Source organism: Tamandua tetradactyla, chromosome 12 (assembly GCF_023851605.1).
Source record: "Tamandua tetradactyla isolate mTamTet1 chromosome 12, mTamTet1.pri, whole genome shotgun sequence".
Lineage (NCBI taxonomy): Eukaryota > Metazoa > Chordata > Mammalia > Pilosa > Myrmecophagidae > Tamandua > Tamandua tetradactyla.
This window is the reverse complement of record NC_135338.1, coordinates 71,372,589-71,400,054: the sequence shown is the minus strand read 5'-3', so window position 1 is coordinate 71,400,054 and position 27,466 is coordinate 71,372,589. Positions and strand designations below refer to the sequence as shown.

Below are 27,466 nucleotides of genomic sequence, written 5' to 3'. Positions count from 1 at the left end.
GTTTTCTCATAGTATATTTATCTGGCTTTGGTTAGGGGCGATGTTAGCTTCATAGAATGAGTTAGGTAGCTTTCCCTCCCCTTCAATATTTTGAAGAGTTTGACCAGGATTGGTACTAATTCTTTCTTGAATGTTTGGTAGAATTCACTTCTGAAACCATTTGGTCCTGGACTTTTATTTTTTAAGAGATTCTTGACGACTGATTCAATCTCTTTATTTGTGATTGGTTTGTTGAGGTTGTCTGTTTCTTCTCCAGTCAATGTTGGTTAATCATGCCTTTCTAGGAAGTTATCCATTTCATCTACATTGTCTAGTTTATTAGCATACAGTTGCTCATATTACCTCCTTTATTTCTGCAGGGTCAGTGGTTATGTCTCCTCTTCCATTTCTTATTTTATTTATTTGCATCCTCTCTCTTTTTCTTTTTGTCAACCTAGCTAAGGGTCCATCAATTTTATTGATTTTGTCATAGAACCCACTTCTGGTTTTGTTAATTTTCTCAATAGTTTTCATGTTCTCAATTTCATTTATTTATGCTTTACTCTTTGTTATTTCTTTCCTTTTGTTTGCTTTGGCGTTAGTTTGCTGTTTTTTCTCTAGGTTTTCCAAGTGGACAGCTAATGTCTCAATTTTCGCTCTTCCTTCTTTTGTAATAAAGTCATTTAAGGCAATAAATTTCTCTCTTAAGCCTTTGCCACATTCCATACATTTTAATATGTTGTGTTTTCATTTGCCTCAAGATATTTATTGATTTCTCTTGTAATTTCTTCCTTTACCCACTGGTTGTTTAAGAGTGTGTGGTTTAACCTCCATTTGTTTGTAAATTTTCTGGTCCTTTGCCTATTGTTGATTTCCAACTTCATTCCATTATGATCTGAGAAAGTGTTTTATATTATTTCAATCTTTTTTAATTTATTGAGGCTTGCTTTGTGACCCAGCATATTCTTGGGAATGATCCAAGAGCACTTGAGAAAATGTGTATCTTGTTGTTGTGGGGTGTAATGTTCTGTAACTGTCTATTAAGTTTAGTTCATTTATTGTATCATTCAAATTCTCTGTTTTTTAATTGGTCTTCTGTCTAGATGTTCTATCCATTGATGAGAGGGAAGAATTGAAGTCTCCATCTACTATGGTAGAAGAGTTTATTTCTCCCTTTAGTGTTGTTAGTGTTTGCCTCATGTATTTTGGAGCACTCTGGCTCACTGCATAAATATTTATGATTCTTATGTCTTCTTGTTGAATTGTTCCTTTTATTAATACATAGTGTCCTTCTTTGTCTCTTTTAATTGTTTTACATTTAAAGTCTGGTTTGTCTGATATTAGTATAGCTACTCTTGCTCTTTTCTAATTGTTGTTTACATGAAGTATCTTTTCCCAACCTTTCACTTTCACCTTGTTTTTGTCCTTGGGTCTAAAATGAGTCTCCTGTAGACAACATATACATGGGTCCTATTTTTTAATCCATTCTGTCAATCTATGAACTTTCAGAGCTTTTTTTTTTTTGCATGGGCACCAGGAATCGAACCCAGGTTTCCAGTTTGGCAGGTGAGAAATCTGCCACTGAGCTACCCAATATATGCTTTTTGATTGGGGGGTTTAATTCATTAACATTTAGTGTTATTACTGTAAAGACAGTACTTTCTTCTATGATTTTGCCTTTTGGATTTTATATGTCATACCTGATTGTTTTTTCTCTTTCTACCTTTACCGATAGTCTTCATTTCTACACTGTTCTCTACACCTCTCTCTCCTGTCTTTTCTTATCTGTCTGTAGTGCTCCCGTTAGTATTTCTTGCAGAGCCAGTCTCTTGGTCACAAATTCTCTCAGAGATTGTTTGTCTGGAAATGTTTTAATTTCCCCCTCATTTTTGAAGGACAGCTTTGCTGGATATAGAATTCTTGGTTGATAGTTTTTCCCTTTTATAATCTTAAATATATCCTACCACTACCTCCTCTCCTACATGGTTTCTCCTGAGAAATCCACACAGAGTTTTATTGGGTGTTCCTTGTATGTGATGGATTGCTTTTTTCTTGCTTTCAAAATTCTCTCTTTCTCTTTGGCATCTGACGATGTGATTAGTAAGTGTCTTGGAGTATGTCTATTCAGATCTATTCTTTTTGGGGTACACTGCACTTCTTGGAACTGCAATTTTATGTCTTTCATAAGAGATGGGAAATTTTCAGTGATAATTTCCTCCATTAGTGTTTCTCCTCCTTTTCCCTTCTCTACTCCTTTTGTGACACCCATAGCATGTATATTCATGTGCTTCATGTTGTCATTCAATTCCCTGAGACCCTCCTCATATTTTTCCATATATTGTTTTTTGTATGTTGAATTTCAGATGTCCTGTCCTCCAGTTCACTAATCCTTTCTTCTGCCTCTTCAAATCTATCATTGTAGGTTTCCATTGTTTTTTTTTTTATCTCTTCTACCATGCCTTTCATTTCCAAAAGTTCTGTGATTTGTTTTTTCAGACTTTCGATTTCTTCTTGTTGTTTGCTCAATACCTTCTTTATATTCTCCCTGAACTGATTTTTTTATTTGATTTTTGAGGAGATTTTCCATGTCAAACATCCTGAATTCATCGTTTCAACTCCTGTATCTCATTTGAATTGTTGGTTTGTTACTTTGACTGAGCCATATCTTCAAGCTTCCTAGTATGACTTCTTATTTTTTGGTGACATCTAAGCATTTGATTTCCTTAATTAGTTTATTCTGGAGGTTGTTTGCACCCTTTTACCTAGGATTTTCTTGCTGGATGGCTTTGTTCTCTATCTGTTCTTTGACATTCAGTTCAACTTTTTCTAGACCTCTAGCATTGTTCTGTTTAATGGATCAGAATTTTTCAGTTCTTGTTTTGTTGTTGCTTCCACTGCCTGTATGGAGCCTTTTTTTTGAGGAGGGTCTCCTCAGATATGACAGACCCCAGTCAGATTTCCCTGACTGGATTAGCCCTTGTCTCAGGAGGAAACAGTTGCCAGCATCAGTTTTCTCAGAGGGGGAAACCCAGCAGATTGCCACAATTTTACTAAGAAGCCTCTAGATTGTGTTTTTCCAATCTTGCCAAGCCTGTGGTGCTTGTCTGCCTGCAGCTTCCCACCAGCATAAAGTGGTGTGGTGCCTTTAATTTCAGCAGACTTCCCTGCCCGGGCATGGTTGAGACAGAGGAAAGGTTGTAGGTTGGCTTTAGTTGCTTGACTTTCCAAATCTTTGGGTCTGAATTCCTTTGGGGAGGGATTCCACTTGAGCTGGGTCCCACCTTTTTCTAGGGGAAGGTATAGTCTTTAAGACATTAACTCCTTTCACCTGACTAGTTACTTTGTTTCTCAAGAGGTGCTTAATTCTGCCCTTGCCAGGGGCAGAGCTGGTGCCTGAGAAGGGTTTCAGTTCTATCTAATGAGCTGTAAAGTAGTAGAGACAAAGTGGGAAAAAAATCCTTTTCAGAGCAAGACCCCAGCTCCTTGGATTTGTCAATCAAGAGCTTAAGTTGGTACCTGGCTCTATGTATCTCCAGGCTGTATGTGCCCCTCCTCCACTTTTTTTAGGGTTCAGCCCCTTTCAAGTATTTTTTGATGTCTGACTCAAAAATCCTCTGTTTTTCTTGTTCTTCAGCCCTGCTCCCTCTCTGCCAGGACAAAAATTCCTAGTATCCTGAGTGTTTGTTCCAGGTGTCTTTGTGCTGGGGGCCTATTTTCAGTAGTCAAAATTTGTTCATTGATTTCACAAGTGGAGCTTGGTTGAGCGAAGGCCTTGCTACTAGTCAAGTCTCTTTCCCTTCCCCTCAGGGAAACAGCCTGCTGTGCCCATAGGGGAGGGTGCTGGACTCCATGGCTTGGGGGACTTACAGATCTGTGTGGGGTCTTGCCGGTCCAGCTTGTCCAGATTGGTGTACATTGTGTGTCCAATCACTGATGTAGCCCAAGCAGTTGTTCTGTACCATTTCTGGCTATTTACTAGCTGCTTTGGAGGACAAACTAAATTCCACACCTCACTAAGCCACCATCTTACCCCCCTGAACTCTTAATAGGTTCCCATATGACCTTTAGGCACACCAAATGTTGGAATCAATGCTTTTTCAGATTCTGATATCGGAACCTGAGCTCATTGACCCGTCTGTGCAGTCTGGAGAAAGGAGTCCGCTTCAGCCTCGCCGTAACTAACAAGGAAAAATAGGAAGCCAAAGGAAGTTTTTGCAGTCGGTTTTGAAAATGTTAACTTTACACATTTTCAAATGATCCTGGCCTATACCTTTCTCTCCAACCTGACATTGGAACAGCAGAACTGGATAGCCATTCTTCCAGCAAGTTTCTGGGAAGCACTGGTCCCATGGCCCAGCTGAATAAAAATTGGGCTATAGAAAGAGGCAGATGGCCAGTGCCAGCATTTTGTAGGATTGTGATATAAAGACCACTGCCATTTTTCTTCCCTTTACTCTCCTCATGTCTCCCTTTACTTCTCATCTTTTGCTGCAAATCCTCTCTCGATATCAATAATTTTCTCCATATCTGAGTTCTCATCCTCTGTTTTCTCCCTTTCTTCTCCTATCATATATTTCTATAATTCTCTTGCTATCTTTTCTGCTCCACCTCCTCCACACTTATTTTCCAGTGCTCTGTCTCTCCCACACTGATTATCTCACACACGCCTCCCTCCCTCTCACTCTCAGCGTCTTTGTTGTTCCTTTGTGTCTGAATGTCTGCACTCCCTGTCCTTGTGTTTCAGTCTTTCCGAGACCTCTGTGACCATTTGTGTAAATCCCTGTATTGATCACAATCTCTATGAAGTTATGCCCAGCGGTGTTATGTGTCAAGGGGGGTGAGATGTTCTGAAAAGCAACATCTAAGGTCTTAATGGCAGCAAGAGTTGAGACAGGCATTACCTCAAGCTTACATGCATGATACTAGACTGTAAATCCCTAAAGGATTCTAGGGCCTGTGCTATATTAGAAGCACAAATGTTTACTGAACTTCCTGTTGTTGCTATAAGAAAGTAGCATATAGCACTATGACATGTTTGCATTTAAAAATCACTGGAAACCATGATTTATTTTAAAAGTCATATTTTCTAGTGCAAAAGGCTTAACAACATTGGTGGCATTTTTGCCCATCTCTTCTCATGTACCAGCTCTTCTAATGCTATTGTCAAATAAAAGAAACCAGGACTCCTTGGAGGATAAATAACTCCTTGTGTTGAGAAGGAAGAAAAAATCAGAAAGAGCCTGGAATATCCTGTTGTCAGCAGAAAACAAAAATCTCATAAAAAATATTAGGAGCAATATCAAAAGGTCAAAGGATCTAATTTAAGGGCTTCCATTGACCAATTTGTGACAATTTGAGCTCAAAATATTATTGTTATTATAGTTACTTGGAACAAGCTGAATCTATAAAAGACAATGGATTCATAATTATTCTCAAAAAAGAAGAGTTAACATAAAGAGTACAAAAAATGGGATAACTGGTTTTGAATGTTTCTTGTTAATTGATTTTAACAAATAGGTACTGTTTATATAAGGATATTTTGTTTCTTCCACTTAATTACTGTTTTATATAAAACATATAAACATGCACATAGTTGTTTCTGGGAAAAATTAAATTATGGAACTGAGTAAACAATCATGGGAAAAAAGTAACTATACCAAGAAGAAGGACTAATTCATACACGTGTAACATATTATTAAGGTAGAAAGAAGGTCCAACACTTAATTAGGATTGGTGATCACACAAAATTTCCAAGTAGAGGAAAAATTCAGGAAAATTTACCAAAAAAGGTAAACTAGACAAAAACCAAAGAGGAAAAAATTAAATTAAATTAAAAACTCAAAGAGAAAGAATATACTCCTCAGACCCAATGCCTCATCTCACAGGAAATGAAACTACTAGATGGCCTTACTAATTTTAATAAAACACCCATAAGGAATGCATAATTCTTTTGAAAAAGTAACAGACCAGTTCAATATATTATACTAAAGGGACATTGGGTTTTGTAATTCTGGCAATGTGAGCCTTTAAAAGTACATCATTTCCTGCAAGATGCCAGGCTGCAAAAAACTAAAACCTGAGTAAAGGTGTGACCTTAAAAAATCTTATTGCAGTAATGCTGGAAGTTAACTCAGCCTGATGATGAGTCCCGTGCCCAGACCAAAAAAGGGATCAGCCATTAATCCAGAACCTGCAACCTTGGCTGGTCTGAGCATGCATATTTTTTCTTTGGGGTCCAGTAATATTACTCTACCTCTGGGAAGAAATAAAAATATATTACTGAAACCCTAGAAAGATATTAAAATAAGTGTACTAATATCCCCAAGGAAGGCATAAAACGAGCACATAAATTATCAAAGAAATGAATAAATCCATTGTTCTGAGGTTTTAGAACAGGTTCAAGTAGAAATATAAGCATGGCAGTCACAACATTTGTAAATGGTTTATGATACTTTGAGCTTTCAAAAGAATCATAATATAATGATATCATAATAAATTTATAATTGCCTTTTAAATTACTTACGAGAACTTAAATTGTAATCAGCTTAAATTTACAAAATGTTTTTAAATGATATTTGATTATTAGGTATATATGTTCAATAATTTGGAAGAGGAGTTGCGTGGTAAAATGGCTGAGAACGGTGCATGGTCTATGATGTATGATGTATGTATGATGTTCTGGAGAACAAGGAAATTGTATTAGATATAAACAAAAAAAGAATAATTTCTGGGAGACAATTCTGCCTGGGCCTCTTGCATTTCTACATGTCTTCTGACTGGAAGCATTGTCAACTTTTTTCCAGACTATGTTTTCAAGGATGTTTATATAGTAAACAGCCTTGGAAAACTGAGACAGTGTCTCCATCCAGAGAAGGATGCTTGCTGTGCAGTGATGTGAAGATAATGTCTCCCACTGGGGTAAAGGTTGGGCATGTTGACTTACAGCCCCCTTACAAGTGATTGGAGTTTTCTAAGCTCAAGGTTCCTCAGTTTGGAATCAAACCCACTGCATGGGTAATATCCTCCTGGACCTATATATGCATCACTCCCATGATATCTGTGAGGCAAGGAGAACCAAGTAAGAAAATAAAGCAATAAAATTATTTTTCTCTAACCTAAATGTCTTGTGTCTTCTGTCAACATTTATAAAAGTGACAGGCTAGCTTGTTAGCTTGCAAGTAGGGTAAAATCTCAGCCCTTCACAGTTCTTGAAAATAACTTTTAAAAATTCTATTAAATAAATAAATAGTGGGGGATAAGGGGCAAAATAAATCAGGTAGATTGAAATACTAGTGGTCAATGAGAGAGGGGCAAGGAGTGTGGCATGTATGAGTTTTCTCCTTTTTCTTTTTGGGAGTGATGCAAATTTTTAAAGATGATCATGATGATGAATACACAGCCATGTGATGATATTGTGAGCCATCGTTTGTACATCATGTATGGACTGTATGTGTATGTAGATTGTTAATAAAGATATTTAAAAAAAAAAAAAGAGAGACAGTGAACTACCTAAAAAAAAAAATCTAATGGAGCCATCAAAGAACATCAACCAGTTCCATTCCGCTATCCCATATTGTTGACACCCCTTATCAACATGAAAAAGTTAGAATGTGCATAGCCCAAATATCCCTAAAGATTGGGAGAAGGATCAAAGGAGAAGAAGGAGTTATAACAGAGAAATTAGGATTTAACAAATGAATATGACTGCTGAATCATTACATTGATATTTCTGTTTAGTCACCAATGTCTTGAAGCAGCTAGGAGGAAAAACCTGAAATTGTGGAACCGTAAGCCATACCAGACTCTGAAATCTGGTCTACAACTACTTGTTACAGTGTGCTTGGAAATGTATTGTTTTTTTGTATATATGTTATATCTTAGAATTTTAAAAATGTTTTTAAAAATCCTATTAAGTTTGGATATAAAATAACATACAACTAAATAATATTTGGCAATTATTATTAAAATACATTTTAAGCCAAAATTTATGGACACAGTGAAAGCAGTTTTTAGAGGCAAATTGATAAATTTAAATAATTTTATCAGGAAGCCATAAAGATTGAAAACTGATGAGCTAAGTGTTCAAGAAGGAGAAAATTAGAGCAAAACTAAAGACATTAGAAAGAAATTCAAAAATAAGGACAGAAATCAACAAAATGAACAATAAAACATTAACGACATAATACACTAATAATAAACATTAATGAAAATCAACAAAGTCAAAAGCTGGTTATTTGAGAGGATAAACAGGATAAAAGAGTACTCTGAAAAAACTGGTCGAGAAAAAAAGAGATTTTTTTTTTTAGGTAGTTCACTGTCTCTTTTTTTTACTTACAAAATATAAAAAGGGAAACAACTACAAATGCATAAGAAACTTTAAAATAATTTAATAACATTGTGAGCTATATTCTAATACATGTGAAATCTTAGGTGAAATAGATACAGTTCTACAAGGGTAATATTTAAAAGCAAGGAGAGCTTGAACACCAATAAAAAATACAAGGAGACCTTGGGCACTAGTTATCAGAATAGACTCCTGATCAACCAGAAAGCAGACTGCTGTTCTGGTGAGTCCTGGCTGAAGATCAGCTCTGTATTTCTGGAATGAAAATTAAATGTCCGATTGGCCTAAGAAAACATATAAATATCAAATAGACTAGTAAACATTAAATGAAATGGTAATGAAAGTTCTCCTTTTCCAAAATGCCCAGAAAGATTTCCAGGTGAAATCTTAGCAAACTTTCACAAAACAAATAATTCACTAATACATGAAATCTCAATGGAACCAATATCTATTGTTTATTTGGGGGGAGGGGAAGGGGCAAAAAATCTTAGATATTTCAATACCTTGCAGTCCTTTGGAGGGCCATGTACGTAAATAGGTAAATAGCAATGTTATAGAATATAAGTGGAGAAAGAGGTGGTTATAAAAAACATCAAAAACTCTAGGGAAGGTTAGGGTCGGAATAATAATTTTTTAAAAAAGGTTGAGAAACTGTGCCTGTTCCAACCAGCTCTTGAAGAGTACGGGTCGGTGAAGCCCCAAGACTAAAGAACACATCAGGTACAGAGTTAGACATGCATTTTATCAGGGCTTATGAACAGAAGATTTTTCCCAACGTGACCATTTGAGAAATAGAAGTCAGCACTCTGCAAAGGCAAGAGGGCAACTTATAGGAATTTAGGACAAGGACGTACCGTAGGGTATAAGAACAGAGTTTCAGCAGGGTTTTATGACACGGGGGGTTGGAGATTTGTTATCGTTATATTAGGGGAGAGGAGTTTTGATGCTTTACAAGATAAGGGGTTTTCCATACCATGTGTACATTCTTTTCCTCCCTGAGGAGATCTTTTGACCTTAAACTTCTGTCTGGGTCACACAGGTGGCTCCGTGTAGTAACTTATTCTTAATATGGAGGGTGGGCCAGGCACCTGGGTTTCCACAGTGTCCTCTCTTATTCAAGAAAACAGAATAATTTCCCAGCTCAGTTTTATGCATATTGCAAATTGCAGAAGTTGTGGATTTACAGAACAATCCTGCATAAATATGGGATACCCCTATCCTACCCTAAAACTAACACCTTGCTTTGCTGTGTACATTTGTTACAATTGATAAAAGTACGTGTTTATAATTGAACTTTTAACTACAGTCCATCCTTTAACTTAGGGTTTACTGTTAGTACAGTTCCATGGATTTTTTTTTTTTAGTTCCATGGATTTTTAAAACATTTTTATTCTAGTATCATATAAAGAACCTAACATTCCCCATTAACCATATTCAGATGTCTATTTCAGTGCTGTTAATTACGTTCACAATGTTGTGCTACCATCACTGCCATCCATTACTGAAACATTTCCATAGTTCCAAATAGAAACTCTATACCTTTTAAGTCTTACATCCCTATTCTCTATCCCCACCCTGTCCCCTGGTAACCTATATTTTAGATTTTGACTCTATGAGTTTTCTTATTGTAATTATTTTGAAATCATAAGTATTTGTCATTTTGTGTCTGACCTTTTTCACTCAACATGATTTCTTCAAGGTTCATCTATGTTGTCACATGAATCAGAACTTCATTCCTTTTTACAGCTAAATAATATTCCATCGCGTGTATACACCACATTTTGTTTATCCATTCATCAGTTGTGGGCACTTGGGTTCTGTCCTGGTTTGAAAGGATGTATGTCTCCTAGAAAAGCCACATTTTAATCTAAATCTCATTTCATAAAGGCAGAATAATCCCTATTCAACACAGTTATGTTTGAAACTATAATCAGATCATCTCCCTGGAGATGTGATTTAATCAAGAGTGGTTGTTAAACTGGATTAGGTGATGACATGTCTCCACCCACTTGGGTGGGTCTTGATTGGTTTACTGGAGTCCTATAAAAAAGGAAACATTTTGGAGAATGAAAGATTCAGAGAGAGCAGAGAATGCTGCAGCACCATGAAGCAGAGAGTCCATCAGCCAGTGCTTTGGAGATGAAGAAGGAAAACGCCTCCCGGGGAGCATCATGAAACAGGAAGCCAGGAGAATCTAGCAGATGATGCCGTGTTTGCCATGAGAGAGGAACTCTGACTGTGTTCACCATGTGCCTTTCCACTTGAGAGAGAAACCCTGAATTTCATCGGCCTTCTTGAACCAAGGTATCTTTCCCTGGATGCCTTTGATTGGACATTTCTATAGACTTGTTTTAATTGGGACATTTTCTCAGCCTTAGAACTGTAAACTAGCAATTTATTAAATTCCCCATTTTAAAAGCCATTCAGTTTCTGGTATATTGCATTCTGGTAGCTAGCAAACTAGAACAGGTTGCTTCCATCTTTTGGCAATTGTGAATAATGCCACTATGAACAACAGTGTATAAATATCTGTTCAAGTCCCTACCTTCAATTTGGGGGGTGGGGGTATATACCTAGAAGTGGAATTCTGGGTCATATGGTAATTCTATATTTGATTTTCTGAGGAACTGCCCAATTGTCTTCCACAATGGCTGCACCATTTTACATTGCTAGCAGCAATGAATGAGTATTCTTATTTCTTTACATCCTTCTCAACACTTGTAATTTTCCTTTTTCTTTGTCCTAATAGTAGCCATCCTAATGGGTCTGAAGTGGTATCTCACTGTGGTTTTGATTTGCATTTCCTTAGTAGCTAATAATATTGAGCATCTTTTCATGTGATTTCTGGCCATTTGCATATTTTCTTTGGAGAAATGTCTACTCAAGTCTTCTACCCTTTTTTTTGTTTGTTTTTTTTTTACATGGGCAGGCACCGGGAATCGAACCCGGGTCCTCGGGCTTGGCAGGCAAGCATTCTAACCTGCTGAGCCACCGTGGCCCGCCCTACCCATTTTTTAATTGAGTTGTTTGTATTGTTGTTGAGTTGAAGGATTTATATATTCTGGGGTACTAAACCCTTATTGGTTATGTGGGTCCCAAATATTTTCTCCCATGGTGTATGTTGTCATTTTACTTTCATGATAAAGTGTTTTGCTACACAGAAGTTTTTAGTTTTGATGAGGTCCCATTTATCTGTTTTTTCTTTTGTTACTTGTGCTTTTGGTATAAAGTCTAAGAAACCATTGCCTAACACAAGGTCCCGAATATGCATCCCTACATTCTCTTCTAGGATGTTGATAGTTTGGTTCTTAGGTTTTTGGTCCATTTTGAGCTGATTTTTGAATATGGTATGAGGTTGTCATGGTTAGGGACAGGTGTCAACTTGGCCAAGTTGTGGTACCTGTTTATCTGATTGGGCAAGCGCTGGCCTGTCTGTTGCAATGAGGACATTTCATAGGATTAGGTCATGAGCACGTCAGCTACATCCACAGCTGATTCCATTTGTAATCAGCCAAAGGGGAATGTCTTCTGCAATTAGTGATGCTAAATGCAATCATGGGAAGCCTTTTAAGGAGGACTCAGAGGAGACAGGTTCCATTCCTGCTTTGGCTGGTGAGCCTCTCCTGTGGAGTTCATCCAGGCCATCCATCAGATTCGCAGCCTGCCCTGTGGATTTTGGACTCTGCGTTCCTACAGTCACGTGAGACACTTTCATAAATTTTATATTTGCAAGTGTTCCCGGTTGATTCTGTTTCTCTAGAGAACCCTAACTAATACAGAGGTAAAGGTCCACTTTCATTCTTTTGTAAATGGAGATCCAATTTTCCCAGTAGCACTTGTTGAAGAGACTATTCAATCCCTCCTGCTTGTCAAAAATCAGTTGGCCATAAATGTGAGGATTGATTTCTAAGCTCTCAATTTTATTCCATTGGTTGGAATATCTGTCTTGTGCCAGTATCATGCTGTTTTGATGACCATGGTTTCATACATTTTGAAACAGGAAGTGTAAGTCCTCCAACTTTGTTTCTTCTTTTCCAAGATGGCTTTGGCTGTTCAGGACTCCTTACAGTTCCATACAGATTTGATGATTGGCTTTTCCATTTTTGCAAAGAAGGTTGTTGGAATTTTGATTGGGATAGCATTGAATCTGTGCATTGCTTTGGGTAGAATTGACATCTTAATGATATTTTATCCTCCAATCCATGAACAAGGAATGTCCCTCCATTTACTTAGCTCTTTTATTTCTTTCAGCAATGTTTTACAGTTTTCTGTGTATAGGTCCTTTACATCCTAGGTTAAATTCACTCCAGGATATTTGATTCTTTTAGTTGCTGTTGTAAATGGATTTTTTGCCTTGATTTAATCTCCCATTTGCTCATTACTTGTATTTAGAAACACTGTTGATTTTTTTGGGAGTTGATCATATACCCTGCCATTTTGCTGAATTCTTTCATTATCTCTAGGAGTTTTGTTGTGGGTTTTACAGGATTTTCTGCATACAGTTCATGTCATCTGCAAAGAGGAAAAGTTTTACTTCTTCCTTTCCAATTTTGATGCCTTTTATTTCTTTTTTTAACTAATTGCTCTGGCTAGAACTTCTAGTACAATGTTGAGTAGGTGGTGATAGTGAGGTTGGTTCATGAGGTTTAAGAAAAAGGCTGTTTTCATGACATCAAAGTATAAGGTCAAGCAGCAAGTGCTGATGTATAAGCTTCAGCAAATTATCCAGAAGATCCAGTTAAGATTTGCTGATTTTCAGCCTTATCTTGAAAGAAGATGCCACCTAGGATTTTCATAACTAAAGAGAAGTCAAAGCCAGCTTTCAAAGCTTCAAAGGATAGGTTGAATCATTTATTAATGGCTAATGCAGCTGGTGACTTTTAAGTTGAAGCCAGAAATCGTAGGGCCCTTAAGAACTATGCTAAATCTACCGTGCCTATGCTCTATAAATGGAACAACACCTAATGACAAAGCATCTGTTTACAACAGGTTTACTGAATATTTGTAGCTCACTGTTGAGACCTATTGTTCAGAAACAAATATTCCTTTAAAAATATTACTGCTCATTGGCAGTGCACCTGGTCATCCAAGAGTTCTGATGTAGATGTACAGCAAGATTGAATGTTGTTTTCATGCCTGCTAACACAACCTTCCTTCTGCTGCTCATGGATCAAGGAGTAATTTCAACTTTAAAGTCATTATTTAAAATTATATTTCATAAAACCATAGATGCCATAGATAGTGATTCCTCTGGTGGCTCTGGGCAAAGAAATTGACACCTTACTGGAAAGATTCACTATTCTAGATGTCGTTAAGAACATTAGTGATTCATGGGAGGAGGTCAAAACATCGACATTAATGGGGTTTGGATGAAATTGATTCCAACTGTCATGGATGACTTCAGTGGAGGAAGTAACTATAGATGTGGTGGAAGTAGCAAGAGAACTTAAAAGTGGAGCCTGAAGGCGTGACTGAATTGCTGCAATTTCATGTAAAATTTTAGCAGATGAGGAGTTGCTTCTAATGGATGAGCAAAGAAAGTGTTTTTTTTTCTTTCTTTAATTATTTAAGAACTTCATTAACAGGTGCTTGCAATTTGTTGACTTTTTTTTAAAATAAAGTTGTAAATTTGTACAACTAATTACAAATGAGGTTCTTAAAAATCTCGACTACATATGAAACAATTTAAAAATCTAGTTCTAGTATCTGGTTAATGGGCAAAAAACAAGCACTTAAGGTGTTCAGCTCCAATCTTTTGTTCATTTCTTATTGCTGGAATTCACATTCACTTCTTTTTTAGGGGGTGACTAAACTGAAGGATAGTAGAGATGGTAGGCCAGCATTTACTCAGCTCAGCCCTGCTCAGCTTCAGGAGTGGACAAATTCTCAGCTGGTGGATTGACTGCTTTTGTCTCTGCCGTCTTGTGGTTTAGAGTTTTCTGGGTGTCTGTGTCAGTAATTGAAGTTAGGGCAGTACTAACTTTGAGATAACTGCTGACCTTGGGTCTCATCTCCTTGATTTTCCTTATCATCTTCATTGCCGTCCTCTCCAGGCTGTCTTGGCCAGGAGGGTCTCTGCGGAATCGTGGTCTATAACCCTGATAACATGTTCTGCCTCACTGGTCTACCTTATTCTACTGCACCCTGGTTGTGAGCACCATCCATCACTTCTCCTTGCACAGGAGGGTTGGAATGTTGTGGTCGATGCCCATCAAGTCTCCACCTGTAGTAAGGTGAAAACCGCCACCTGCAGCAGGGACAGCGTTGTTGGGCCTAGCCTTCAGGAGCACCCTCTGATCCCTCCTTCTTTTCCCCACTCTCACTGTTCTGGTGATTTTGCTGGTCATTGCTTGGAGGACCCCTACGACATGGGTAACGTCTATGCTGTGATGGTCCACTGCATGTTTACTGCCTTGTCCTCAAACTCCACCAGGGCCTGTGATGTGTGCTGCTTCTGCCCCTTTCCTCCTTCAACAACATCAAACTCCCCAGTCTCTCCATCTCCTACACGGAGAAGGTACTTCCTCGGCTTATTCTTCTTTATGGCAGTCTGGTGTATAAACACATCTTCTTTGGTGTCATTCCTGTTGGTGAAATCATATCCGTTTCTTGCATTGAACCATTTTATAATTCCAAAACCTTCATTGTGATGACCTTCTTGTCCCCATCAGCAGGTGTACCTGTGTGAGGCCTCCAGGTCGCCAGCGCCACTGCCCATGGTGCCCTGAGCTACCGATCAAACTCAAGTAGTGGTTTCTTGAGATGGAATTTACTCCTGGTGAAGATGCTGTGAACATTCTTGACATGGCAACAAAGGATTTTGAATATTACATAAACTTAGTTGATAAAACAACAGCAGGATTTGAGAGGATTGACTCCAATTTTAAAGGAGTTTTGTCAGTAAAATGCTATCAAACGCATCACATGCAACAGCAGAAATTTTTTTGTGAAAGACTCAATCAGTGCATGTTATTTTAAGAAATTGCCACAGCCACGCCAACCATCTCCAGCAGCAACCATCCTGATCAGTCAGCAGCTGTCAACATCAAGGCAAGATCCTCCACCAGCAAAAAAATTATACCTCGCTGAAAAGTCATATGATGCTTCACATTTTAAAATAAATGCATGTACATTGTTTTTTAAGAACATGCTATTTCATACTTAATTTTATAATGGAAACGTAACTTTCATATGCTTTGGGAAACCAAAAAAAATATCGTGTTATTTGCCTTATTGCAATATGCTTCTTACTGTGGTGGTCTGAAACAGAACTTGCAATATCTCTGAGGTATGCCTGTACATGAACAAAAACTGATAGACCTGAAAGGAAAAATAGACAAATTCACAATTGCAGTTTGAGATTTCAACACTCTCTCTCAATAATTGATAGAAATAGTGGAACATCAGTAAGGACTTTGAAGACTTGAAAAACACAGTAAATACTACAATCCAAGCTATCGACATTTATAGAACACTCTACCAACAAGCGCATAATACACATTCTTTTCATGAGCACAGTGAACATTTATCAAGATAGATAACATTCCAGAACATAATACAAGTATCAACAGATTAAAAGCGTTTAAACTAACTCAACATAAGTTATCTGCCTACAATTGGATTATATTAGAAAACAATAACAGAAATATACCTAGAAACCCCCACCCCAATATTTATAAAATAAATAATACACTTCTAAATAACTAATGGATTAGAGAATAAATCAAAAGTGAACATAGAAAGTATTATGAACTAAATGAAAGTGAAAACACAACATATCAAAAATTGTAGGATGGGGTACATGGGTGGTTCAGTGTTAGAAGGCTCACCTTCCACGCGGGAGACCTGGGTTTGATTTCCAGAACATACACCTAAAAAAAAAAAAATTGTAGGATGCTGGTAAAGTAATGCTTAGAAGGAAATTATAGCACTAAATACAATATAAAGGAAAAAAAATTTCAAATCAATGACCTCTACTCTCATGTTAAAATAAAAAAGGTAGAGCAAATTAAACCCCAAAACAAAAGATAAAAACCAATGCTTTTAAAAGGCCAATAAAATTGATAACTCACTACTCAGACTGATCAAGGCAAAATGAGTATGAAGAATAAGGGCTACTTGAACTTATAAATGAGTTTAACAAAATGGTGGCATACAAGATCAATATGCAAAAAAAAAAGTGGTGTTTCTATGCATTAGTAATGAGCTATGCAAGGGGTAATCAAGGAAAAAAGTCAATTTTCAATAGCAACTAAAAAAATCAAATATCTAGGAATAAGCTTAACCAAGGATGCAAAGGACCTGTACACAGAAAACTATAAAACATTGCTAAAAGAGATCAAAGAAGACCTAAATAAATAGAAGGACATTCCATGTTCATGTATTGAAAGGCTAAATGTCATTAAGATGCCAGTTTTACCCAAACCGATCTGCAGATTCAATGCAATAACTATAAAAAATCCAATAGCCTACTCTTCAGATATGGTAAAGCTAATTACCAAATTTATTTGGAAGGGTAAGGAACTCAAATAGACAAGCACATCTTGGGAAAAAAAAATGAAGTGGGAGGACTCAAGCTTTCTGACCTTAAAGCATATTATAAAGCCACAGTGGTCAAAATGGCATGGCACTGGCATAAAGATAAACATATCAATAGATGGAATTGAAATGAGAGTTCAGAAATAGACCCTCAGATTTATGGTCAAGGCTCCCAAGTCCACTCAACTGGGACAGAACAGTATCTCCAATAAATGGTGTTGGGAGAACTGGATATCCATATCCAAAAGAAGGAAAGAGGACCCGATCTCATATTCTATTCAAAAATTAACTCAAAATGGATCAAAGGCCTAAACATAAGAGCCATACCATAAAACTCCTAGAAGAAAATGTAGGGAAACATCTTCAAGATCTAGTGATAGGCAGTAGTTTCTTAGACTTTACACCCATAGCACAAGCAACAAAAGAAAAAATTAGATAAATAGGGACTCCTCAAAGTTTAATAATTCTGTACTTCAAAGGACTTTGAAGCAGCTGACTATCAATGGGAGAAACCATTTGGAAACCACATATCCAATAAAAGTTTGAATACATAAAGAAATCCAACAACTCATAAAATTCTACAACTCATAAAGTAAAAAGACAAGCAACACAATTTAAAAATGGGCAGAAGACACGAATAGACATTTTTGCAAAGAGGAAAATACAAATGGCTAAAAACCACATGAAAAGATGCTCACCTTCATTAGCTATTAGGGAAATTCAAATCAAAACCATAATGAGTTATCATTTGGCACCTGCTAGAATTGCCACTATTAAATAAACAGGAAACTACAAGTGTTGGAGAGAATGTGGACGAACAGGAACACATTGACTACTAGTGGGAGTGTAAAATGGTACAGCCACTGTGGATGATGCTTTGGTAGTTCCTCGGGAAGCTAAGTATAGAGTTGCCTTACGACCCAGCATCCTGCTTCTTGGTATATACCCAGAAGGTCTGAAAGTGAGGACAGAGACAGATATTTTCATGTCGATGTCCAAAACAGCATTACTCACAATTGCTAAAAGATGGAAACAACCTAAGTGTCCATTAACCCATGAATCTATAAACATAATGTGGTTTATACACAAGATGGAATATTATTCAGCAGTAAGAAGAAGTGAAGTCCTGAAGCATGTGACGACATGGACGATCCTGCTGAGGACATTATGTTAAGTGAAATAAGTCAAACACAAAAGGACAAATATCATATGATCTCACTAATATGAACTAATTATAATATGTAAAGTCACAAGCATAAAATCTAGAATATGGTTTACCAGGAGATAGAGTGAGGCTAGAGAATAGGGAGCAGTTGCTTAATATGTGCAGAATTTTTAACTATATCCGACTTCAATGTTTGGAGATGGATAGAGGTGATGGTAGCACATTATTGTGAGTATAATTAATAGTGCTGAATTGTGGGTGAATGTGGTGGAAAGGGGAAGTTCAGAGTCATGCTTGTTACCAGAAGGAAAGCTGGAGGTTAAAACATGGGAATGTTCTTGTGGTGGATGATGACTGTGATTAATCATACAAATATAAAAAAGTTCTCTCATGAACTAGAACGAATGTACAACACTATTACAAAGAGTTAATAATAAAGAGGTATATGAGGAAAATGTACCTACTGCATACTATGGGCTATAGTTAACAGTAATATCTTAATATTTTTTCATCAGCAGTAAAAAATGTGCCACCCTAATACTAGGGGTTAATAATGGGGTACAGCTATTTTTATTTCTTTTCCTGGAGTAACGAAAATGTTCTAAAATTGATCATGGTGGTGAATGCACAACTATGTGATATACTATAAGGCACTGATTGTATACCTTGGATGGATTGTATGGTGTATGAATATATCTCAATAAAATTACATTAAAAAAAGAGAAAGGGGCATGACATAACTACAGTTTCTATAGACATTGGAAGGATAATAAAAGAATACTATGAACCACTCTACAAACATACAGTCAACAATTCAGATGAAATGAACCAATTCCTTGAAAGACACACACTACCAGTGCTCATTCAAGAAGAAATAGAAAACCCAAATAGCCCTTATCCATTTAAGACCCTGAAATTTTACTTAGATTTTCCCACAAAGAAAATTATGCTAATGAAGAACTTGAAGTCAGCCATTAACTAGCTTCAGCCCAGGATATTTGTAAATCCTATCAGCTAGACTTCTGAAAGATATCCTATCAGCTTTTGAAAGATAACTTGTTTCCCTTTCTTTTGGCTTACACTCTTAGTATTGCTGTGATAGCTCTGCCTCCCCTCCTTTCAACTTATGTTCTCTTATTGAAATAATGATAACACGATCTCCTTTTCTACCTTGAACTTGCTGTTTGAAATGATATCCTCTCCACTTTCTAAAAAACCTCGAACCCCCTAAACTCAAAGAGACAGATTTTGGGCTGCTAGGCCATTTGCTCTCCTGCTATGTGCCTAGTAATAAACTCTTTATGTCTTTGAAACCCCGTTATCTCAGAAATTGGTTTTTGAGCACGTTGGGCAGAAGAATCCATGGCCTTTGTCTGATAACATTCCCACCTTGGGCCGAATGCAGGTCTCCCTAATCACTAATGGTGGATCTTTCCACTGAGACAATCCCACAACATTTCTCACAGCAGCACTCCAAGCAGTCCCCACGAATCAGAGATGATGTGAAGCCAAAAATTTTGTGTTCCTGATCTTGTCCATTGGCTCTGCAAACAGATTTTGCTTTTGCTTTGCTCACTCTGAACTTTATACCCTTTTCAGATTCATTCCCAGCTTCAGCCCCCACAGTCTAAGGTATATACTGCTCCAAAATCGGGCATGTTGCATTGCCATGGAACCCTACTGGAGCACATTCAGGCCCTACTCATTGGGGGAAGGAGATAGAACAGCTATACTGTGGGCGCAGATTCATTTACAGAATCCCAAATGGTCGAAATCGGAGAAGAACTCCCTTTGGGAACAGTGGGTGTAGGTAACTGCTCAGAAGTTTTCCATCAATCTGAATCACTCTTGGAAAGGGGGTATGACCTCTGGTCTTTCAATACTCTCCTCTCTAAGAAAAGGAGAAGCAGCTTCCTATGGCTGTTCCTACTGTTACTCCAACTGCTTAGCTTGAAATCATGCTTTATATCCAGGTGGAGGATGTGGCACAAGAAAAATCACAACAGTGAAAGCTGTTACCCTACTCTCCCTACCAATCACTACAGAGTACTGATTTTTTAATATTTCCCCTTGCAAATTTTTCAGTCTTGGAAGCAGAGTCATCAATCATCTTGTCAACACAAACAGGCCTCATATAATTCAAAGTTAAAAATCACCTCTGACAGTTTCCTGTCCCATAAAATGAGGGGTTTAGACCAGATGATCTCCAAGGGTCTTTCCAACACTGACTGTCTCGCGACTTTATGGCTTTAGTCAACAATATAAAACAAGAGCGCAAAGCATGAAAACTTCCCCTAAAACCTGACACAGATGCTCGAGAATTGAGAGGCATTTTAAGAAAAGAGATTGATTTGAAATATAGGAAACCAAGATAAATTCTAAAGTGGAAAAAGACAATGAGAACATGCCTGTAAAATTTTTCAACACCCAGGTGCCTTCCCATTGGTTCTGGATAATTTATAGGCCAAGTAGTATTTAAGTGATGAGTATCATTCCTTGTTACTGTAACAACAGTCTATTGTGTTTTTCAAAGGTTGGAAGAAAATTGAGCCAAGAGCTGGAGGCCAGGAGTTCCCTACTCCTGCCCTTTACATCCAGGCTTTGGGCTTTTACATTTCCTACTACATTTCAAGGTAAGTTAACTTTAACTTCGCTTCTGTGTCTTCTGTCACTGTGAAATGCCACATCTCTGTGGTGATTGGGATATATTCACCATCACCAAACCTACTGAAAACCTTCCAGAACATGATACAGCAGGAGCTGCCTTTCAGATGGTTTAGGCTCAGAATGCAGTGTACACCCTTTCTCACTGGGAATGTGGAAGCTATAAAAATTCAAATGGGAAAGCCATGGGCAAGAAACACATTTTGGGAAAATTTTGTCTGAAGTTTGGCACAGATATCAAACTCTACTCTGGGAGATGATGACACTCCCACGGGAAGGGAAGCCTCCAGGATGGGTGAGGTGGCTCAGGGAGAAAAGCAGGTGCAGGGCATTGAAAAGAGCTCTTAGGATAGGCTGACAGGGTGGGTGTGTGCTTCTGGGTTTGTTCCTAAGAGGCACGTTTTCCCAGTTTTTTTCATGTCCTCACAAACCTCCACTTGGGCTGGTGAAGTGTTGTATTTCTTCATTCATTTATTGGTTCATCCGCACTTTCACTTACCCACTCATTCATTTAAATAAATGTATTCCACACCTATCTGGTCCAAATATTGAGTCAGGCACTGAGTTCCTGTAGATAAATAGGACAATCCTGCCCAGCAGGGCTCATAGCCTATATTGGGGAGGCCAAGGATTAAACAGGGAAATGCAATTGAGCTTAACACTTGTTGTTACGGGTTGAATTGTGACCTCCCAAAGGACATGTTTAAACTCTAATTCCCAGTCCCATGAATGTGGCCTTACATGGAAGTAGGGCCGAAGATGTGATTAGTTAAGACAAGGCCAAATTGGATTAGAGTGGGCCCTAATCCAATATGACTGGTGTCCTTAGAAGGAAATTTGGATGCTGGCAGACACTGCAGAGAAGGCAATGTGAGGATGTGGAGGCAGAGATTGGAGTCATGCTGCCACAGTTAAGGGATGCCAGGTATTGCTCATAATTTGTTAGAAGCTAGGAAGAGACAAGGAAGGATTCTCTTCTACAGATTTCAGACTTCTAGCCTCCAGAACTGAGAGAGAACACATTTCTGTTGTTTTAAGTCATCAGGTTGGTGGTACTTTGTTAAGATAGTCCTAGGAAACTAACATATCTGCCATGATGGGGTCAGGACAGTGTGGTGGAACACAGTAGGGCGACATCTATGCCTGCTTGGGGGAGGGAGCACAGTGGGCTTTCCAAAGGAAGACTGGCTTATGGGTCCTGAGGGTGTGGTGCTTTCTGATGAATGAGGAGAGGAAGGAGAAGGAGGCAAAGGACATTCTGGTTCAGGGAGCAGCTTTCACAGTGGCTCAGAGACAAGGAAGAGCTTGTGGAGTTTGAGGGTGTACAAGTGGTTCAGAGAACTCAGCTGATGAAACAGCCATACCTACTTCCATTATCTTCATCTGGGTGTTCGTAGAGCACCTTCTGAGAAATCTGCTTACTTGGGCTGGCCATGTGAAGTTATTTCATTTGATTTGAACGTATTTAACTCTGGGTGTTTGGATTCAATGAAATGTTCCACTTCAGAAGAAACCTGGAGATTTCTGAACCACGGAGGAATCAGAAGAAATTGTGGGGCAGTGGACAAGGTGTATTTCTTCAGTGAAGACACTGAAGACACCATCAGGAGAATGTGGCTGCAACCAGAGGCATTCAGGATGACACAAGCATAGCAGGGAAGGCAAGTGGGGATAACCAAGTACCTGCTTTGTCTCAAGTACAGTGAAAAGGGCTATGGACAACCTAATGGAAGTAGGTGTTACTATACAAATGAGAAAGTGAAAGCTCAAAGTTTGTTAAAGCCACTTGCTTTGATCACCCTGAGAAGTTTGTCCTGGGGGGCTGGTCTTTAGCTGACCCCAGGAGAGACTAAGCTATGTGCATCATACCACAGAGCTCCCCAGAGCTCCCAGGAAATGACAGAACTGAGTGTCTAGTTAGATGTTAGCAGCTCAGGTGAGATATGAGCCCAAATAGCTCCCCTGAGCAGAAGACATGGCCTGCAGTGGATCAATATTTAGAGCAGGGAGATCAGGAATGGTTGTAGATTTTAGTGAATTGATTCACTTGTTCATTTATTCTATTTACTGTTTTTATTCTGCAAGAGGTGCAGCAGAAAAATCAAATAGATATTAATCCCCCAGCCCCCCACCCCCTGCCCTGGCAGCCATGGTGGTGGACAGAGGAATGAAATGTGTCAAGTTCTTGCTTGACATTCTTCTGGTGGCCTTTTGTACCTGTGCAGTGGGGCTGATCGCTGTGGGTCCTGAGACAGATCATTTCTCAGGGGAACACTACTGGTCCCCTGCTGTCCATGACCATCATTGCCCTGGGTGTCGTCTTCTTCCTGGTGGCCTTTGTGGGCTGCTGTGGGGTCTGCCAGGAGAACTACTCTCTTATGATCATGTTTGCCATCTTCCTGTCTCTTATCATGCCTGTGGAGGTGGCTGCAGCCATTGCTAGCTATGTGTTTAGAGTCAAGGTGTTCCAGTTTGCTGCCTGATAATGCAGGACTTTCTTCTGGCATTTTGTTTTTTGTAAGTTTTATACCTTTTTTGTACCTCGTATAGCAAATATACCAGAAAGCAATATATTGCCTGCTGGAAAGCAATATACCAGAATTCCCTTTTTTTAAAAGGGGAATTTAATAAATTGCTAGTTTACAGTTCTAAGACTGAGAAAATGTCCCACTTAAAACAAGTCCATAGAAATGTTCAATTTAAGGCATCCCGGGAAAAATACCTTGGTTCAAGAAGGCCGATGACGTTCAATGTTTCTCGCTCAGCTGGAAGGGAAAATGGAGAACATGGAGGTGTCTGCTGGCTTTCTCGTGGCTCTACCAAAAGGGACTCTCTCCAAAATGTTTCCTCGTGTAAAAGATTCCAGTAAGCAACTCCACTTTCCATGGGTGGGTCACATCTCCATGGGAACAATCAAATTGCTCCCACCCAGCAATATTGAATGAGGATTAAAGGACATGGCTTTTCTGGGGTCCATCAGATTCAAACTGGCAAACAAGGTGTTGTCAAAGTTTACAAAGGACTTCCAGGAGCATATGCAGTATTATCCAAAAAAACAACCAAACTGTTTCACTCCTAGATCATACACAAAAAGAGTTTAAGTGCTGTGGGGTCACTAACTATTCAGACTGGAATGCCATCCCTCTCTTACCCAAGGGCAGAGTCCCTGACTCCAGTTGCATTAATGTCACTCAGGACCATGGGATTACTTTCAAGCCAGAAAATATCCGTATCGAGGGCTGTGTGCAGCTTATTGGGAACTGGCTGAGGAGCAATATGTTGGTGGTGACTGGAGTAGCTTGGGTCGTTGCCTTTGTGGAGATCTTGGGAATTGTCCTTGCCTCTACCTTATGAAGAATATCAGAAGGGGCTATGAGATGATGGTGGGGGGGGTCTGTTCTCAGCCCCCTCATCTAGGGGGGCTAGAAACTTGCCAGGTTTTTCTATTAAACAGACTTTTTTTTTTTTTCAGGCAAAAAACCCACACAAATAGACAAAGATCTTTGACATCATGGAGCACACATTCTAGTGGGGGAAAGGGGGACTGATAATAAACAAGCTAAATAAGTTTATAATATGGTAGGTAGTGATACATACTAAGGAAAAAAAATAAACCAGGGAAGGGAGTAAAAACATCAGAGTCATTGCAATTTCAGATGGAACAACCACGAAAGTGGCATTTGGGTAAAGATGCCCTGAGGACTCTGGATAGAAATAACTTCTAACAGAGGGAATAGCAAGTGCAAAGGCCCTGAGATAAGAGCATGCCAGGTGGATTTGAGAACCAGCAAGGAGCCCAGTGACTGTAGCAGAGTGAATGAGGGGCTACATAGGAAGAGAAGAGGTAAGAGAGTTAACAAGGAGCTTTGAAGGATACCTTGAGGACCTTGGCTTCTCCTTTAAGTAGAAAGTAGAAATTGGAAACCTTTGGAAGGCAGAGAGTGGTTTCATCTTGCTTTCATTTGAACAATATCAGTCTGCTTACTTTGCTGATAATCCACGACCTTAAGGGGGGAAAAGGCAAAGCAGAGAGATGAATCTGGTAGCTAGTACAGCAATCCAGGTAAGACACGACAGTGACTTGGACCAGGTGGGGGCAGTGGAAGTGGTAAGAAGTGATCAGATATCAATATATTTGGAAAAGTGAGCCAACAGGATTGCTGACAGAGTGGACCAGGTGATAAAAAGAGAAGCCAAGGAAGATTCTAAGGCTTTGAGTCTGAAGAAATGGAAGACCCTTTCACTGAGGTGGGGAAATGAAGAGATAAGTAGTTCTGGGGAGGAAAATCAGGGCCACAGTTTTTAACCTGGTAAGACTGAGGCAGAGATATGGGAGGTACACCAGATAGGATGGTCCCACAGAGGCTAAGGGCAGAAAGAATGTGTCAAATACCACAGAAAGGTCAGGAAAGATGAGAAGGGAGAGGACGTCACAGAATTTGGCAAGTGAAGAGGCCATGAGATCATAAAGGAGGCACATGGTGTGTTTTGTGGGTTTCTCCCCAGTCCCTTATTCCCCTTAATTATGGATGGAGTTCTTTGGGCCAGTATTTTTTTTTTTCTGTTCTTTTCCCCAACTGCTTTCAGACCAGTGCTGGCCAGTGCCTCCTATTCTCCAACACTGGCTTCAAAGCCTGTTTAATGGTCACTCCAGGGATCTCTTAGAAACTGGCAGGAGGATGCGCTGTCCCCTGTCTGGTATTTTTAGGTTCATTTTTTATGGGACATTTATTTTTTATGCTAAAAATATCCTGTGCCTTTCTGGGTGTAAGGGAGGGGGGAAATGGAGTGGAAAAATTATTTCAGCATCTCACTTTTAGAAATATGCTCATTGGAGCTGAGTCTTTACCTCCTGTGGGTTTGCATACTCACTTCTTATGCCCATTTCTGGATGTCCTCACTAACATATTCCAGCCCAGGCCCTTCCTGTTTTAATGAAAGGAAAGCAATGCAGTCCCACCCACTCCTCTGAAAGACTCCCTCTGGACAGCCTGGCGAGTTTCCATTCTAATAGGATGGCACGCAACTGAGTTCACGGGGCCCTGAAAGGCTGGACATCTGTTCCTGTGGGTCTTCATGATGTCATTTGTCCTGAAACACCCCCCAGCCCCACACAGAAAAAGACCGGATTCTAAATCTGGAGGAAAAGGAAAAAGACAGAAGGAAAATTCCTGCTGTGGGAATGCTCTGTATTGGGGGGGGGGGGGGGTGTGTGGAGGGTGGGGAGGAGGGCACCCCAATCTGGCTCCCACGAATGGATTTATTGAGCTAGGTAAACACAAGAGGGTTAATCTCTCCTCACTGCTTTCCTCAACTCTCCTTTGAAAGAAAAGAGGGAAAGTAGGCAAAGTCATTACTGTGTGAAATGGGACTGGGGATTAGGATTTCCGTGGATCTCAGAGCAATTGAGTCATTATCATTGCGTAGATTCAGTGTTGATTTCTGGGTAGTTGAGTTCATATGTTACAGGATATTTGAGTAACTGTCTAAAGAAAATTTCACTTCACCCCAGCTTGAGCTGGGCTAACAGCTTGCTTCAGAAAGGCAAAAGTACGTAAAAAATGTCCCGAGTGTAGAAGAAGGTAGAGCCAGAAACTGAGAAATATTATGGAGAAAGGAGGCAGCACGTTTCAGGGTCTTTAAATGACTCAGAGACCAAAGGACCCGTCCAGAGCTTCACTGAGCATTGCCTCCAGGGCAGTCCCCTGAAACAATTGTCCGGGGTAAGGCGTGTGAATCCCCTTTTAGGTCTGGGAACCAGGGCTGCGGCTGCCATGTTGGCCAATTTTGACTTGGGGAAGGGTGGGGAAAGCTATAGGAATAATATTTAGCACTCCAGTTCCGGTGACCTGCTGTACAGCCTGATTCAGCAAGTGGCTGGGGGGGGTGGGGTGGGGGTGGGGGTGGGGAACTAGGGAGGACACCTTCTATTTTCCCAACTGGGAGCACCAGAATCGTGACGGTAGTAACACATGGGGTTCTCCTAATGGAACAATATATCCGCGTCAATAGTTGGAGAAATGCTTTATTTTAGGCTCTTAAGAAGATAGCAAGCATTTGCTGAGAATATTTAAGCTTAGGCTTTAAAATGAAAATTTTCCTTTATTACTATATAAATCACATAAGGTAAATTATATACACCTGTGCATGGAAAAGCTACCATAGCTCTCCTTAAGCCTATTTGCAAGGTTGGCCCATGGCTGGCGTCTGGGAACTTGTCTGGTAAATAGTTCCCTACACTGATAGAAAACTTTCCCTAAGTGATCTGCCTACACTGGTTGTACATAAATATAATTTCTGCTGAATACTGGCTCTGCTGCTGGGAGGCTAGAGTTTTGGTACATACTAGGTAGAGGGTGCCTACATGTTCAGCACTAAAAACCTTGGGCACTGAGTCGCAAATGAGTTTCCCTAATAGACAACACTTCCCATGTACTGTTACAACCTGTGGCTTGAAGAATTTAGTACATCCTGTGTGATTCCACTGAGAGGACATCTGGAAGTTGCTAGTTTCCTATGAACTTTTTCCTCATATGCCTTTTCCCTTTGCTGATTTTGCTTTTTTTCCTTTTTCTGTAATAAGTCTTATCTGTAATTACAACTATATATAGGCTGAGTCCTGTGAGTCCTTCTAGCAAATCACTGTACCTGGGATTAGTCTTGGGGAACCCCAACACAACCCCAGACAGTACTTGCTACAGCGTGGGGTTCTAAAATTAGTGACCAGATTCCTCCTCACTAAAAAATTTGTGAAAACTCTTAACTAGATGGGGTTC

The 27,466-nt window shown here is 39.2% G+C and overlaps 2 pseudogenes; one reads left to right on the top strand and one right to left on the bottom strand.

Moving 5' to 3' along the window:
- Positions 1–14,175: 14,175 nt before the first annotated feature.
- LOC143651449 (Y-box-binding protein 1 pseudogene) lies at positions 14,176–22,125 on the bottom strand (annotated as a pseudogene).
- A 714-nt stretch (positions 22,126–22,839) lies between these two features.
- On the top strand, positions 22,840–24,183 carry LOC143651448 (CD63 antigen-like; annotated as a pseudogene).
- Positions 24,184–27,466: the final 3,283 nt, after the last annotated feature.